Here is a 12,691-nt window from a genome sequence, read left to right as displayed (position 1 = left end):
CTGCATTTAAGAGGGTAGATGACATCATGAGAAAGGACCTTCTCTTTCCTGCTAGAGAAGCTAACAATTCTAACACTGTGAGATTCATCACCACTTTTTCAGGCCAGGCTAGTAATATAAGAAATATATTCAGCAAACACTGGCACGTTCTGTTGAACGATGAACACCTGAAATCTGACCTGGGAGATAATCCGCAGATTACCTTCAGAAAAAGCAGATCATTAAAAGATGAACTCAGCCACAACCATGTCACTCTCAACAGACAGGGATCACCTGCCCCTAAGGTAGGATTCAAGTGCTGCAATAAGTGCAAAGCTTGCAGAGGAAGTACAAATTGTCAAAAACTGGCAGTACCCCACACAGGTAAAGAATTTTGCATAAGGAAACAGCTAACATGCAATTCTACCCATTGCGTGTATATTTTAATATGTCCCTGCAACAAATGGTATGTGGGAAGTACGAAACACACTGCCAAGAAAAGAATCTTGGAACACCTAAGAGCTATCACAAACAACAACAGGACATATCCCGTAGCACGACATTTTCAATCACACCATTTTAGTGACCCAACAAAGCTACGGATGGTGGTGATTGATAAGGTAGACATGGGTATGAGAGGTGGTAATTGTGAACTATCTTTACGCAAACTGGAATCAACTTACATTATTGATTTTGAATGCACTGTACCAAATGGATTGAATGTTAATGAAGAATTAGCAGTACACTTGCACTGAATACGAACTTGTTTTGAATAGTTTTGAATAGTTTGTCAGAGCCGTTGCTTTTAGTAATTTTAACTTTTCTACTTTCAGGTACATACGTTTGTCTGGCCAGACAATGTTTATTTTTCTTGAAGCTTTCAACAATTGAAACATACAGGATACTCGTGATATAATCTCCTTGGGAGTGTTTGATTAGATTTGATTTGATATCTTAACGTGGTTACCTATTGCCCACTTGGGCGTAACTTTGATTTGATTTTGTTTGACTTTGCCTACTTATGTATTTTTAGGCATGGTAACTTGAACTGCAATGTACTCCTGGGAAAATCAAGCACCTATCATGCAATATGGACATTTGATATCTCAATGTAGTTACCGTTTGCCCACTTGGGCGGAACTCTGAATTTGTATATTTATTAAGCATGGTAAATCAAATTGTCACGTTTCCCTGTGATAACCGAGGACTAATCATGTAAAATGAACATTAATTTTGATGGAATCATTGGTTTTGCCTTGCTTCTAACGACGTGTCAAAATGGCCAACACTATTACTGACATTACTATGTGATCTGTACAGTAGTCCTATGTCTGTGTTTATGTTTAGATATGTGGATTTAAATGGCATTTGTTTGATGAGACAGTTAGCGTGATCAAGGCCTAACCGCCGAAACGCGTTGTTGTTGCCAATAAATCTCTATTTGTTATTGCACGAGAGAGGTGTCCGAGCAGTCTGTCTTGAAAACGAAGCTGACTTTGAAAAGTGTGTTTGGGGATTTCCGGTACCCGTGCTCGGACCGCCCGCTGACAGCAAGTTCGACTTATCCGGTACTCGTGGAGAGAAATATATATATATATATATATATATATATATATATATATATATATATATATATATATATTAATAAAAATATATATATATTAATGCACTTTATTATTGTCCTTGACCTATGGAATTACTCATTATGGCACGTTGGCACTTTGCCACGCAATATGTGCAATATCTTACGATAGTAATTACTGACATTTAATAAAAAATTGTTTCCTCAATGGAATTACTATTTATTGCATGATGTGTATCACTTGAACGTAAGAGATCCTCTGCACAGTTTGATTCCTAGTAGAATAAAGTGTATATGCTATTAGGGTAATAATTAAGCAATGTAACTATTGAGACTATCTTGGGACAGATTTAATTGATGTACTTTATTATTGCTCGTGAACTATGGAATTATTAATTATGGTATGTTGGCACATTAACTCGCAATACGTGGAAGGTCTTGCTAAAGTACTTATTGACATTGAAAAAAATGTTTTTGTCAATGAAATTAGTATTATTGCATGATCCCGGCCATGTTTGATTTTATGACATATTTATGAATATATTGGTACAATTGTTAATAATATTTGCAGTACAGAGTTTTCTATCTTTATATATTATACGATTGTGAAGATGTTTTGATTACAATGATTTTTATTAATCACGTAATAAAGAATTTACCATTTACCATTTGATTTGAACTAGATAAATGGTAATTTATACTGACAAGTGGCCATTTTTACTTCTAAGATTGATGGCGAAATTCGGGACATAATGCCTTAAGTTAGGATTACAACCACAGGTTAGCTGTCTAGATGCTGTAAACCTCCTGAATGAGACATTGATCTCCTCCTCCAGCGTTGCCCCACTGGCTTAGTCAGCAGCCAAAAATTAAAACAATACAGTTTTGGTTTTTTGTCTGATGACCGAGCCAGCGTGTGTGGGGATGGTCCGGGCCGGGAATGGGAAGGGGGTGGAGTGATGTGAACTACTAACTGTGCATGCCTGTTTGGCAGATTGTCTTAGGCTGGCCAAACAGACATGCCCAGTTAAGTTTCTCCAACCAAGTTGGGGAAACAGCACAGACTCCCTGGCCTGAGCGGAAAAAGCAGCTCCCTTGGGCTAATCCCTGTGCTGCTCTCATGCAGCATGAGTCCAGCGCAGGAATTGGATGTGGAGTCTGCTTCTGTCCCAGTCATGGCCCGCTGGGACCGGGAAGCAGAGGAGCTCGGAGGCGGGAGGCAGGAGTAGCAGCATGAGGTAAGTTGTATTTATTTATTTTTCTTCCTCCCCTCCTCCCTGCACCACCTGCCGTCTGTCCCAGGAGCTGCTGGGACCCAGGAAGAGGAGAGACGGCGTGACGCGAAGCTGGAGGTGGCCGGCGGCTAAAGGTAAGGTTTTTTAAAATCTATTATTTCAAAGTTTCTAACACCCGCGCACAACCCCACGCTTCCTCCTAACCACCCTTGTTTTGTGATGGTCGCCACTGGTTATTTCTCATTTTCTGTGTTAGCACAAGACAATTTCAGACTCTAGTGGTGATGTGAGGAATGGTAGAGCTGGAGCATGTTTGGCTCTCCAACCCACCCTTCTTTTTGATGTTCATGTGCTAGTTGCATTTTATTCCAGCTTTCTTCCCGTACACACACTGAACACTTTTATTTGCAAAATTCTCTAAAGGTATTTGCAAGATGGGCATGGTCAGATAAGGTAATCAGCACCTGGTCTATATCCAAAACAGAGATCAGTAATCAGTAACCAACATAAAGATGTTAATTTTTGCCAAATGAATGATGGACTGCTGAGAAAGAATAAAAGCCACCCTGAAGAAGGTGCCTACATTGGCAAGTGTTCATACATCTCTATTAGCAATTGTCTGCCTGCCAGGAAGATAGCTATGCTGCCATCATATGTTTTTTTGATATGTATCATTCTGGGCCACATTACCACCATCAGGTCACTTCCCATTATCAATCGTCTAGCAGGGATCCCCCTTTTTTCCGAAAGGAGATCCATACGGACCCTCTGTGTGCTTTCCTAAGCATGCAGACAAGAGCAAGCGATAGAGGAGCCCTTAGATGGGTGCTCTTCAGTACAACTCACCAACCCTCTTGATCCCTTTGGTGATCCAAAACAGTGAACTGAAAATTGGGTGCAAACATCATTCCAGCCCTGCAGCTGTCCTGAAAGTGGATAAAAGGAACTGCTTAGAATACAGCTGGACCCACGTTTATTTATTTTATTTAGGAGTTTTATATAGCGCTAGCTGGACCCTAGGGTATCAGAGCGCTTTACAACATGTACAGTCAGATGCAATTATACGGTACAGATAGCATGATAGTCCATGGAGGATTGAGCCGTGTATAGTTCAGATAGGAGCGCTGGCAGGCGAGGGGCAGGTAGGGTGACGATCCTTCTGGACGAGCATCTAATTCGATTCTATACATAGCCAGGTCGGAGGGACCGAGAGGTTTTCTGGGTCCAATTCAAAGTTCACCGTCAGAAGAATATAGAGAGCTGGAGAGCCGTGACAGTTGCAACCTTGTAGCTTATCATTTCGCTCGGGAGCAGTCTAGGAAGAGGGCTTTGAGCAGGTTCTTGAATTTAGGGAATGAGGGGGTCGTTCTGATGTGGGGGGGATGGAGTTCCAGATTTTAAGGGCGTTACCAGCAAAAGATTTGGCTGCGGTATTCTGCTTGCGAGTTTTCAGGGGGATGAGCAGTACAGTGTTGGAGCTCCTAAGGTTCCTGGACTGGTCGGCTCTTCTGACTTTAGCGGCTAAGTATTCCGGTTTGCCTGTGTGCAGGGCTTTATGCGTGAGGCAAGCTGTTCTAAAGCTGGCTCGAAGATCCAATGGGAGCCATTTAAGTTCCTTGAGTGCAGGAGAAATGTGGTCGAATTTCTGTGACCATTCTTGCTGCAGCATTGAAGGTTGTTTTTAGGGGTGCTAGGTGAGATTTTGCTGTTCCAGTCAGAGCTGCGATCCCATAGTCGATTCTGGAGAGCACCAGTGCTTGCGTGGCTTGTTGGAGATCTTTAGGAGGAAGGAAGGGTTTTATTTTATATAGTAGTTTCAGGTAGAGAAAGGCACTTTTGGCGGATCTCGAAATGTGTTTTTTCAAGTTCAGTTTCGGGTCTAGGGTAAAACCTAGAGATTTTACCGAATCCGCTGGGGAGAGGGTACCATTGAGGACATCGATGGCTTTCAGCCATTCTTCAATTTGGGGGTTTTCGTCTCTGTTGGAGATGGGGAGTACTTCAGTTTTCTCTTGGTTGAGTTTCAGGTGTTTGATTGTGAGCCAGTGTTGCACCTCCCTGAGCGTGGTGTTTAATCTTCGGATGTCATCAATGGAGGTGGTTTCCAAATAAAGTTGCGTATCGTCTGCATATAGGTGGAAAGGAATGTTGGAATTCCTGAGCAGTGTGGTTAGTGGTTCCATGTAGATATTGAAAAGCTGGGGGGAGAGCACTGACCCTTGGGGAACACCTCTCTTAATTGGTTGGAGGTCGGACTCGAAGTTTTTGATTTTTATTCTTTGTGAGCGGTTGTGAAGAAAAGAGGAGAACCAATGAAGGACTGTCTCTTCAAGAACGGCTCTTTCTTGGAGGGCCTTAAGGAGCAGAGAGTGATTGACTGTATTGAACGCGGCCGATAAGTCCAGGAGGATGAGAAGGCAGCAATGATCCGAATCAAGTGACTTGTGGAGATCGTCTAGGACATTGATGATTGCCGTTTCTGAGCTGCTGCCTTTTCTGAAGCCAGATTGATGGGGATCTAGGAGATTGATGTTGTCCAGGTGAAGAGTCAGCTGAGGGAGTACACATCTTTACAGGATTTTGGACAGAAGGGGTAAGTTCGATACAGGTCTAAAGTTGTACATATCTTCTGTGTCCAGTCCCGGTTTTTTCAGTAGTGGCGAGACTTGGCCAACTTTGAGACAGTCTGGTACAGATCCAGAGCTCAGAAAGCTGTTAATGATATTGCACCATATCGGGGCTAAGGCGTGCTTCAGGTCCTTGCCCATATGTGTGGGTAGCTGGTTTTGAGAATGGTATGATGATTTAGCCGTGGAGATTAGATTGACTATTTCCGCTTCGTGAATAGGGATGAAGGAGGACCATCGTTTTGGAGCGTTCACGGCGGCAGCAACCTTAGATTCGCGTGCCTTGCTCTCAATGACAAAGGAGAGATTCGCACCCCAAGTGAGAGGTCGATCTTGTCGATTTTGTCATTGAAGAAGATGACGAAGTTGTCGCATTGTTCTTTGGATGCCAGTATTGAGGAAGTCGGAGGCTTGGATGTTTGATTCCTGATGATATTGAAGAGTTCTTTGGGATGGTTTTTTGCGGTGTTTAGTGCGGGACAGAAGAAAGCTGACTTTTTGATCTTATTGCGCTTTTAGTAGTTCCTGCGGGCTTTCTTAAGTTGGTCGCGATGGAGGGTAGAGGGGTTGTTCCTCCAGGTTCTTTTCGAGGCTCTGAGCTGCCTTGTTTCTTCATTAATGTCAGTGGAGAACCATGATCTTGAAGGGATGATCTTGTTTTATTTTTTGGTTTGGGGGGCCAGGTGGTCCAGGGTGAGCGTCAAATTGACATTGTAGAGGGAGATGAGTTCGGTAGTTGAGAGGTGATCAGTCGCACTGGGGAGGAGCGAGCTAATTCGTTCTTCTAGGTCAGACCGAGGGATCTGAGCTGTGTTCCTGACCCATTTGGGGGGGACCTGAGTAGAGGGTTGAGTTTGGACCATTTGGTTGTTGTGGAAGACAATGATGTGTTGGTCAGACCAGTCAACGGGAAAGATGTAGTCAATGGAGATTGCATTGTTTTCGGCAATGATTGCGTCCAGGGTTGCTCCTCTGTGGTGTGTTTCTTCTGAGCAGTGTTGGGTCAGATTATTTTCCAGCAGGAGGCTATTTAAGGATTGAATAAGCGCGCTTTGAGTTTCATTCCAGCTGAGATTGAGGTCGCCAAGAATTATGTTGTTAGAGTTGCTTAGTGCACAGTGGACAATCAGGTCGGAAAGGTGTACCCCGAATTCCTTGGAGTTGCCTGGGGGGTGGTATAGGAGGTGATAGAGTGATGATCTTTTGGCGTATGTCTTGATGTTGACTGAGAGGCATTCAAAGGAGCTATAATCGCAAGAGGTGATTTCCGTGATGGAGTGGTTACTCTTGTCAGTATTGATTGATGCAAGGAAGCAAATGACTGTGGGCATGCTTGAAAATGTGTGCAGGAGGCTATTGTGCTTGGTCTGTATATTTAAACACCAATGTTTTACCATGAGCTAAGTGGATAATAGGAATCGGCTGCTCTGTTCTATTTTGCATTGTAGCTCCTCCCAATTACCTCATTTACAAGAGTATACCCTTTAGAATAGGGGATACCCAGGAACACCAGAATTACAAATACTCCTGCTTTAACATCACCACTCCTTACCTATCCAAGGGTAATTACTAGAATGCTGGATGTGTTTGAAACCCGCTCCACAGAAACTATAAATATTTCACAAATTAAGGACCAAAACTCAATTCAGATGTTAAAGTTATGACAAACCAGGCTCAGGAAGTAGTCCAAGTTTATGTGCAAACTATGATTTTGTTGTAGTTCTACAAGGTTTGCTTTAGGGGTCGGCTCACTTAGTGCTTTTTTACATGGTTGATGGATGACTATTTGGTTTTCCTTGAGCTAGGCAATGGAGGCAGAATGACAATTCTGTTGTCTTTTACCCCAAGAACAGTGACAAGCGGCCCGTAGGATGGTTCCAAAGCTTGCATGTCATGTTCTGTTTTCACACAGTAGGTCCCTAACTTTGGAAACCCACCTGTCACCAGCAGTCATAACTTTCTTTTCACAGGTGGCAGCGTCAGAGTTGTTCAGTCTAGACAACTTGTCTCTGACTTCTTGGACATTTTGCAAAACATTAAAATGATTCTCCAAGTCAAATTTTTCTTCATCTGCTACCTTCCCAAGATTAGCTAAGCCAAGCACATACATAAAAATTCCAAAGAAAACCTTGTATGGGGCGCTTCCTCCTAGTACTTGTCTCAGCAGGTTATTACATGCTCTCTAGACTCCATGCTGTTGCAAACTAATCTTGTGTGTCCTGGGCTCTGCCAGTCAGGCCCAGGACCAGCGCTATGTCAAAACACAAGTGAAACAGACACATGCATTAGGGTACACAGTGTGTTAGAGTACACCTATAATTGCAACAACCTACCTTATATGTCCCAAATAGCTAATACGGCAAGGAGGGTCCAGCTACCTTTAAATCCCTAGTATATAATAGGGCATGGATGTTTAGAGGTAAAAGAATATATATCCCTTAGGGAAACTAAATGGATGGTAACTCATACACACTACACCTTAGTTGTATGTATAGCACTCCACTTCAAAAGAGGATACACCTCAAACACAACACCTCAACTGTAATACCACTAAATCAAAAGATGTAGTGACCAAATTCTTTATTTAAGAAAAATCTAGTATGGATAAAAACACAGTGCCTGGTCAACTATAAGACGGAATAAAGGCTTTATTCCAGCGAAGGAAAAGTGAAATCTGGTTGTGGACATACACCCCACCCCCATCTATAATAATCTACAAACAGTAGTTAAACCAACATAGCATAAAAGATATGCCCCTTTACCTCTGTGGCCTGTCGTAAAACAGGGGCCCACATTTCTTGATCCCTTGAAGAATACAGAAAAGGGGAAGACATATCCTGTGTATCAGTTATAAAACTATACAACTACATTGAATCGTGAATAAGGAAATAATTTATTTTAAATAAAACAATCTAGGCAAAGGGGCTTAATGAACCTTTTTGGTACCACACTAACTCAGTGTGATATATGAACAATAAGACTACCCTATTATGATATATTGTCAACGTTATCGATTTTTAGTGTGTTTCAAAGGGAGGAGTGTAACCCTTTAAATTCTTTGGTCCCGAGGAAGGTGGGGCTTATAGCGGCAAGACCATCAAATCGCGTCAATGCCGTGTTTTTGTGTCTGAATCCACTTACGAGAGAGACAGCTGTAAAAAAGGTGATGGACAGCAAAAAACTATGATTACTACGTAATTGGTTGGATCAGATATTGTAACGGTATTTTTTTTCTACTGTACGATAGGGCCTCCCCATTAGATATTCTTTCCTATAGGTAATGTTTTATCTCTGTGGAATTGTTTTATTCCGATGATTTGTTATTATTAAATGTATTTGTGATATACTGCAATGTTTTTTAATATGTATTAGAAACTTGTGTGTGTAGGAATTTTGATCTGTGGTAAACTTTTAAATAACTAAGCGGTACCTTGACCAGGCACTGTTTTTATCTGTACTAAATTTTTCAAAAATAAAGAATTTGGTCACTACATTTTTGATTTAGTGGTATTACAGTTGAGGTGTTTCCTCTTTTGAAGTGGAGTGCTATATATACAACTAAGGTGTGGTGCTTATGAGTTAATGTGAATTTAGTTTCCCTAATGGATATACATTCTTTTACCACTAGTAGTAGTGACCTGATCCCTTGGGTTAGAGGGGCTTCCTCTCTCTTTATTAATTAATACATGGAAGTTTAGAGGCCAGCAGCCTTTGTTGCACTTGCGTTTGTGTTCTGCTGAATGACTGAGGTCATTTAAAATGAGCCCTGCTCTGCAGAACTGCTTTTAAATGTAAATTGTGCTCAAACTCGACTTTAGTGGTAGGGGCACTTCAAAAGTGATAATCTACATTATGTTTTACATTTCAGGTACCAACAGGGTCTCCCCTGGGTGCCCAAGGGGTAGGGTGATGTAATTAAAAGCAGGGTCCTTATAGAAGATGTTTTATATGCCCCGGGGATAGGGAAAATACACATTTCACTTCCCCTATTGCAGTACAGACCTTCCCAAAATTGACTTTGCTGCTATTAGTACTTTGGGGTGCGATTCTGTGTTATTTTTTATATATGCAGGACCCATAATGTCTCCCCTAGGTGTCCCAGGGGTGGGGGTTGTGTACCTACAAGCAGGGCCATTATAAAACATGTTTTATATGCCCGTGATGGAGAAATTGCACATTTCTTTTTCCCCTTTGTAGATTCCTAGCCCCATAGGATAACATTGCAATCGTTTATGGACCCATAAATAGTGCTAGGAATTGAATAAAATATCATTCAAAGACTCAGAAGAATGGTATTTTGATAAATACAACAATATGCAATTGTGCAATTTATACTAAATTGCACAGAAAATAAGTTGTAAGACCTTCTTGTCTATAAGCCAAAATTCAGCCTTCCTGCAGTCTTCCTTGATTGGTCAGAGTTAACAGGATTAGCCAGGCTGCTTTGATGAAGTGATAAGTGGCTCACCAGGAGAGAGGCTATCTGCTGGAGAGGGCTCTGCTACACAGGAAGCCGAGGTGCGGGGTCGTAAAGCATGAGTCTTCAAAGGAGGACTAGGACAGGTAGGCAATTCCATGCCTACCTTCTCCCATCCCCTCTGACCCAGCCACATAGGAGGCTGAAGGAGGGAATCTGCATATGTTGGGGGGAGGAGAACTAGGGAAATGAACCACACTGGAGGTCAGTCTATCTGGTTCTTGCTCCTCTGCTGATATTTCAGCTATAATGAATTTGGGAGGAATAGTGCTTTCTGGGACAAGAATATGCCACACTTTGGAGGAAGTTGTCATGCTCTGGGGTGTTGTTTTGCACCTTATTGGACAGGAGTGCTCTCCTGCTTTACCCCAAAGAACACTGAATAAATATGTGAGAGGTGCAGAGTCTCTCAGATCTGCTGCGTGAAACTAAGAGAAGAAGAAGGATTGCCATGCTGGAAACTTGATCTGCACCACCAGGCCCTGCATGCCAACTGTCTGCGCTTGCTGCATTATCTGGAACTACAGTCTTGTGGATCTACCTTGCTTCAAAATAATAACAGAGTGGACTACCTGCAAGCTGCAGGTTCACAGAATTCACATGTGCCATCACTACTAGGAGTCTACAGCCTGGAGTGCATCCAGTAGACTTTTAAGGATTTGGCTCGGTGCATTGTGGGAATGGTGCTCCTAACCATCCAAGGACCATCCAGGAGATTACAGACCTTTGGATTTGTATTTTGGACACTTTGAAACAACAAGGAGACCTTCAGGAAACACCTCCTGAAGTTTGGAGAACTTTTGGACAAAAGCTTCAGAATGTGACCGACTCGACCAGGAGAGCCAAGCCGACCTGCTTCACCGTGACCCGGTCTGGACTGCTGGGTCATCCGCTGGAAAGCTCTGGAGCTCTCACTTCCGGGATTCAACCGGTGCCTCATGGAATCTCAAGCCAGCAAACCATCTCCGAATCCAGACTGCTAATTAGCAGCTAGGGGGATCGGAAGAAAAATCTCCAGAAATGTTTCTAAGTGCGAAGGTAACATTATGACTGGGGCCTCCCACTTAGTGTATCCAGCCAGGGCTCCATCTCAGTTGGCCTGAAACTCTGACTTTGTCCCAATGAAGTGCAGCCACATGTCCCTGAGTGCACTTATAGGCTTTTAAGCTCTATAAAGTGGCAATTATTTAAAAACTCATCTCTCTGGTTCCCTAAATTGGATTGCTGTTGTTTTAGCATAATTTTAAAGATACAAATATTTACTATTTTTATAAATTGGTGTAGGATTTTTATTTTGTGTTATGTCTTAATTATTTACTGGATTTCGTTTTGTAAATGTCTTACATACCTGTCTCCTAGGTGAAGCCTGTCAGTGTACAGCCAAGCTATTAAGGGTCCAGAATAGCAGGTTTGAAGACTGCTTTAGTTGGAAAGGTTTCACTTTCTGGAGGAGGGGTGATTCATGTTAGGCAGCCTTTCTCTTTTGCATGGAAAGAGCATTAAAGCTAAGGCTGGTGTTAATATAGAAGCAACACAAAAAGATCATGGACGGAATGTTGAACATTGTCAAACATTTTCTCCCAGTCACAGATCTGAGTTTAATCCATCGTTATTTGCTCACCACGCTATTCTAGTTTGGACCAAGCCAAATGCAAATAAATCAACATTTACTCCCCATGGGAACAGTCCAGCCTGAACTGCCCGGCCAGGTCCTCCCTGGACTGGAAAACAAGCATCCTGGGACCGCTTTCGGGGCATCACCCCACATCAGCCAGGTATACCCTTCTCACTTAAGGTGAAAATGCAACACAAAAAGATGATGGGTGGAATGTTGAACATTGTCGAACATTCACCCCAGTCACAGATCTGGATTTAATCCAGCATTATTTTGCCCATATAGATGACCAGGAAGTAGGTGCTATTGATGAGACAAAGGAACCTTTTACCTGTTGTTTGCAGTTGCTGGTGATCTTGATGGAGTTCACTGTGAGGTATACATTGGACACACAGCTTGGATCACAGCCGAGCAGTCCTCGAGTTGACAGATTTCGTAGTCAATGATTAAACCACAATTTTGAAGTATTCATGATTGCACAAATGAGGAAAATAAATATTAGCCAACTTGAAAGCTATTGTAAGAAGTGTTAAACCCAATAATTTCTCAAATAAAAATCATACTTTCCAAAGTAAACAAAAAGCTATTTTCATAGCATAAAGACAGATTTGTCTGTGTTCAAATAGGTTTAATTGTTTCCTTTTGACCCACATGCGTGTCAATGCATTTGTCACACTATAAATAACCACACATCTTTCAGGAGCAGACATGTCCAGGTCCTGCTGTGCATGGTTAATAAATTGAATTTTTCAGTTTGACTTACAAATGTATTGCCTCCTTTAAAGTCTCTTTTATATTGCATTTGCTTTAAAGAGTTATCTCAGAATCACCTGGTGAGACTAGGGCAGCTAAGGCAATGCAGGCCCGTTCAAGCATTTACCTTAAATCAAAAATAGACAAACACTGAAAGCAAACTCACAACTAAATGTAATTGCTTCCATATGCTTTAAATTATCCAACCCTCCCAGTCTGGCTCTTGAAAATCTCAATTTTAGCTATATATTCAGGGCCTCATTTATGGGCAATTAGCATAGGGCAATTTCACAAGTCTTCTTGTTATGCTGCCCTACACCATGTGAAAGGGGCTGACTGCACATTATTTGTGTAATACGGTGCATTCCTGTCGTTTCCTCCTGTGCTGGCACACAGTATGCTGCCGAGCACCAATGCAGGCAC

Source organism: Lissotriton helveticus, chromosome 1_1 (assembly GCF_964261635.1).
Source record: "Lissotriton helveticus chromosome 1_1, aLisHel1.1, whole genome shotgun sequence".
In the NCBI taxonomy this organism is placed as follows: Eukaryota; Metazoa; Chordata; class Amphibia; order Caudata; family Salamandridae; genus Lissotriton; species Lissotriton helveticus.
Note: the sequence above shows the minus strand (reverse complement) of the source record.